At 56.4% G+C, this 5588-nt stretch overlaps 1 pseudogene; it reads left to right on the plus strand.

Annotated features, from left to right (window-relative positions):
- The first annotated feature begins 548 nt into the window (after positions 1 to 548).
- Positions 549 to 2669, plus strand: LOC109783010 (zealexin A1 synthase-like; annotated as a pseudogene).
- The last annotated feature ends 2919 nt before the right edge of the window (positions 2670 to 5588 follow it).

The raw sequence follows: 5588 nt of genomic DNA on the forward strand, positions 1-5588 counted from the left end.
AGAACATCTGCCGTGACACTTCCACGACAGTGTGGGAGTTGGAACAAGCGCCGGAGGTGGATTCGGTGGCGCCGATGAACTTCAAGATGGACTCGATGGCGCGGAGTGAAGATCGACCAAGATGATGCCGGACATGGGCACAAACCTTTGCAGGGCCCTCTTTTGCGTTTGTCGTAATGAACTTGTCTTTTATTTGCGCGTAAAACTGTTTATGTCGTTTGAATTGACTTGTTTCTGAAACCCTATGTCAAATGCGAGATTTGCAGTTTTTCTGTTTGCGGTTGTCGCGGTGGTGCCCGAGCAGAACCCGTAGAAGCTCACCCGTAAAAAAGCATATTCCATGAATATACTTTTTTACGGATCCGTTTGGGGGGTCTGCATCTGTGCCACCCGCGCCGGCCCGCAAAAGCGGTTTTGCGCGAACTGCAAACGCGTTTTGCGGGCCGGCGGGATGCGGGGTCTGCTAGAGTTGCTCTTATAAATCCGCACCGAAACACATGCTTCCCTCCATCATGCAGGAGATTAGCTCCTCCTTCCATACTCCAACAATGGAGCTCGTAGCACTGCCGTTGCTCGGTTTGCTGGCCTTCTTACTCGCCGACCTCGTCGTCAAGAGGGTGTACGCGCACGCTTCGCCGTCGCCACGGAAGCGGCTGCCGCCCGGGCCATGGCAGCTGCCGCTCATCGGCAGCCTCCACCATGTCCTGCTGTCCCGCCACGACGCCCTGCCGCACCGGGCCCTGAGGGAGCTCGCCGGCAGGCACGGCCCGCTCATGCTGCTCCGGTTCGGCGTCGTGCCCACGCTGGTTGCCTCCTCCGCCGAGGCCGCCAGGGAGGTCCTCAAGACGCACGCCGCCGCCTTCGCCAGCCTCTACATGACGCCCACGCTGGCCGTCTTCACCCACGGCGGGCAGGACGTCCTCTTCTCCCCCTACGGCGACCTCTGGCACCAGCTCCGCCGGGTGTGCGTGCTCGAGCTCATCAGCGCGCGCCGCGTCCAGTCCTTCTGCCACATCCACGAGGACGAGGCCGGCGGCCTGCTCCGCTCCGTCGCCGACGAGTGCGCCCGCTCTCGCTCCGACGGCGCCGTCGTGGAGATCGGCGAGCGGCTGGCATGGGTGGTAAACGACGTCGTGGTGCGGTCGGCCTCGGCCGTCGGCAGCCGGTGCGCGTGGCGTGAGGAGTTCCTGCACGAGCTCGACGAGACCGCGAGGCTGACGGCCAGCAACAGCCTGCCCGACCTGTTCCCATCGTCGACGCTAGTGCGCTGGCTCGGCAGCGGGCTTCGCGAGGCCGAGCAGTGCAACCGCAACGCGCACGACATCCTGGGCGACATCATCCGCGAGCGCGCCGAGGGCGGCCAAGGCAGCGGCGACGACGGCGAGGACGACCTGCTCGGCGTGCTGCTGAGGGTGCGGAAGGAGGACGGCGGCGTGAAGTGCGCCCTCACCACGGACGCCATCATCACCGTCGTCCTGGTTACCACTTACCACTCCCCTTTTCTCATTTCAAAGTTGATCAAAGCACAGTCACGTCACGTTCTCTTACCAAGCTACTTATTCCAGGAGGTTTTCGCGGCCGGGAACTGGTGGCAACGTATTCCAGTCGTATCTTACGTACTGTGCTGGCAAAGTTTAAGTGGAAACTGGGGGGAAGCAGGGCCCACCATTGAAATTAGTGGGGGAGAGGGATTGGTTAGTCTGGAGTAGTGCTGGCCATGGGAAGCCCGGCCTGGCCCGAAAAAGCCCGACCCGGCCTGGCCCGACGCTGCTCCCGGGCCGTGCTCGGGCCTAGATTTTGAGCCCGATGGCCGGCCCGGGCCTGGGCCCGTCATTTTTGCGCTTTTCTGTAGGGGCCCGGCCCGAGGCCCGGCAGGCTTTTATGTGTTCGGGCCGGGCTTGGGCCCAAAAAACAGGCCCAATGGCCGGGCTCGGGCCTAGGTTTTTTGCCTCGAGCTTGGCTAGGCCCGGCCCGGCCCGAGGTTTGGCCATGTATAGTCTGGAGCAGTCCGTAAGTCTTGTCTGTATCTTGTCCGTAAGTGTAGCATTTTTGAGCGAGACGTTGGCCATGACGCTGGAATGGGCCATGTCGGAGATCGTGAAGGAGCCACGACTCCTCTGCAAGGTGCATGCCGAGGTCTGGGAGGTGTCAAAGGCCAGCAGAAGTTGACCGAGGGCGACATGGGGAAGCTGAGCTACCTCCACCTGGTGATCAAGGAGACGCCACGGCTGCACACGCTGGTGCCCTTCCTGCTGCCCTGGCAGTGCCGGGAGGCGTGCGAGGTAATGGGCTACCACGTCCCCGAGGGGACCAGGGTGCTCGTGAATGCGTGGGCCATGGCCCGGGACGGCGCGTACTGGGAGGACGCCGAGGTGTTCAAGCCAGAGAGGTTCGAGGAGGGGAGAGCCGCCGCAGTGGACTTCAGGGGCGGCGACATCGAGTTCATCCACTTCGGCACCGGCAGGAGGATGTGCCCCGGCATAGCGCTCGGCCTGGCCAACATGGAGCTCGTGCTCGCGGGCCTCCTCTACCACTTCGACTGGGAGCTCCCCGATGGCGGGAGGCCGAAGGAGCTCGACATGGCTGAGGTGTTCGGCTTGGCCATGCGGAGGAAGTCTGGGCTCGTGCTCGTGCTGCGCGCCACACAACGTATTCCAGTCACAAATTGATTAGCCTCGATCATGCATACACCATGCGCTCTGTAGTACTATCTCCGGTTCCTTGCAAGTTCATGCATCAGGTTGATGGTTAACCATAGTTGGTTGAACTCAATACCTCCTCTCTTGCCACTGTTGTGTTTGTGTCGAATATTTTGTACTAGTTGGGTTACGCTTGGACTTGGTGTTGTAGTGTGGGTAGGATACTTGTAGTGCCGGAGTCGGACATGTTGTACCCTTGGCCTCTTATATATGAGGAGGCACCCCACGTTGTAACCCATGACGACGAGATAGCGACAGGTTCGCAAGGGGGTGCTGGCGGCTTGTGCCGGCGCCCGGGTGGCCGGTGTTGCGGTATCCCGGGGAGGAGCGCCCGTAGTCATTGCCCCGGGGAGTAGGCGAGTTCGCCGAACCTCGTTAATAAATCTCGGTGTCATCATTGTCTGTGATTGCTTGTTCCTTGGTGGATCGACCACGTACCTCGGATTTATCTAATAAGTGGTATCAGAGCAAGGTTACGAAGAGGTTGTTTTGCGTTGATCTAGAGGATGATCATCGTTGAGTTCGTTGCAGAGTTGCGTATACCGCGGTCGACTTATTGGATGGGATGTCGACGAGATCATATCAAGCGGTGGCAGCAGGAGCGGCTCGGACCGGAAGCGCGTGGAGCCGTGGAAGTCCAAGACATGGACACGCACGTGAGGGCCAGCTGGGCTAGCCTTGCCGATCAAGTCGGGCGCGGGCGTGCGGCACTGGGACTCCAAGGCGTGCACGCGGCTGGAGCGAAGCAGTGGTGCAGCAATCAGAACCGGATTTGTTTTGGAAAAAAATCGGGACCGAGTCCCTGGAGGCAACGGCCTCGTGCCAAAAGCGGAGAGCTACAGCTGCAAATAAAAGCTGCAGCAGGCGTACGGCCAAGGCACAGAAGCAGCAGATCCAATCAGCGAAGAGAAAAATCCATCAGATCGTACAGGGGCTGCGCATCCATCAGGGAGCACTACTAGCGTAGGGCTTGAGGCAGAAGACAATTGCTAGCATCGGAGATTGAGCCAGGAGCAGAACACGTGAAGACCGGAAGGAATTTTTGGTTGGTTTTGCTATTAGTACGCGGAGATCTTGTTCGTGTACTTGGGGCATCGCGTGCAAAGCTCGGATATTTTTTGCAGGGTCAGTCGTACAAAGAATCATGGCGCCATCGGGTACCAGGTTTGAGGTGGAGAAGTTCAACGGAATTGGAAGCTTTGGGTTATGGCAGACAAGGGTGAAAGATTTGTTGGCACAACAAGGATGCTTGAAGACATTGTTGCAGGAAGCCAAGCCAGCTAAGATGGAGGCTGATGACTGGGAGGAGTTACAGTTGAAAGCAGCGGGGACAATACGGTTGTGTCTGTCGGACCAGGTTATTTATCATGTGATGGATGAGAATTCGCCAAAAAAATCTGGGAGAAGCTGGAAAGTCAGTTTATGTCCAAGACTGCAACGACCAAGGTGTATCTGAAGCAAAAGTTGTATGGGATGAGGATGCAGGAGGGGTCAGATCTTGTGGAGTATATGAACGCCTTTAATCAAGTCATGACGGATCTAGCACGCTTGGGTGCGACGGTTGACGACGAGGATAGGGCAATTCTGCTTCTTTGTTCATTGCCATCATCCTATGACCATTTGATCACTACTTTGACGCATGACAAGGAGAACGTCAAGAATGAGGATATTACTGCGGCATTGCTATCTTATGATATGAGAAAGAAGAACGCGGTGGAAGTCTCTCATGGTGAAGGTTTGCTAGTCAAGAGTGAGGAGTGGCGGAAGGGATATGAGGCTGGGAAGAACAACAAAAAGAAAAAGAATATACAGTGTCACAAGTGTAGGCAGTGGGGACATATGAGAAAGGACTGTCCAGAACTCAATGGTGGGGCAAGTGCTAATGTGGCAACTCATGGTGATGACTCAGACAGCAGTAGTGATGTCCTCGGAGTATCAGATAGGCGGTCAACCAAAAGTGAAGCGTGGATGTTGGATTCAGCTTGCTCTTTTCATGCGACACCCAACAAGGAGTGGTTCTCTTCGTACAAGTCTGGTGAGTTTGGTTTAGCCTATGTGGGCGATGACACAGGTTGCTGGAGTAGGTGACATCAAAATCAAGATGTTTGACGGAGTTGAGCGGATGCTTCGGGGAGTCAGGCATGTCCAGGGCTAAGGAGGAACCTAATTTCGCTTGGTGTTCTTCATGATGGTGGTATGGTATTCCGTTGTGATCGGGATAAGAAGACCATGAGAATCATGGAAGATGAGGTGACTGAGGGAGTCCTGGATTAGGGGGTCCTCGGACAGCCGGACTATATACTTTAGCCGGACTGTTGGACTATGAAGATACAAGATTGAAGACTTCGTCCCGTGTCCGGATGGGACTCTCCTTGGCATGGAAGGCAAGCTTGGCAATACGGATATGTAGATCTCCTCCCTTGTAACCGACTCTGTGTAACCCTAGCCCCCTCCGGTGTCTATATAAACCATAGGGCTTAGTCCGTACGTAGGACAAGAACAACAATCATACCATAGGCTAGCTTCTAGGGTTTAGCCTCTACGATCTCGTGGTAGATCAACTCTTGTAATACTTATATCATCAAGATCAATCAAGCAGGAAGTAGGGTATTACCTCGAGAGGGCCCGAACCTGGGTAAACATCGTGTCCCCCGCCTCCTGTTACCATCCGCCTTAGACGCACAGTTCGGGACCCCCTACCCGAGATCCGCTAGTTTTGACACCGACATTGGTGCTTTCATTGAGAGTTCCACTGTGCCGTCACAATAAAGGCCTGATGGCTCCTCCGATCATCGCCAACGATGCGATCCAGGGTGAGGGTTTCCTCCCCGGACAGATCTTCGTATTCGGCGGCTTCGTACTGCGGCCCAACTCGCTTGGCAATTTGGA

The sequence above is a fragment of the Aegilops tauschii genome, chromosome 5 (assembly GCF_002575655.3).
Source record: "Aegilops tauschii subsp. strangulata cultivar AL8/78 chromosome 5, Aet v6.0, whole genome shotgun sequence".
Lineage (NCBI taxonomy): Eukaryota > Viridiplantae > Streptophyta > Magnoliopsida > Poales > Poaceae > Aegilops > Aegilops tauschii.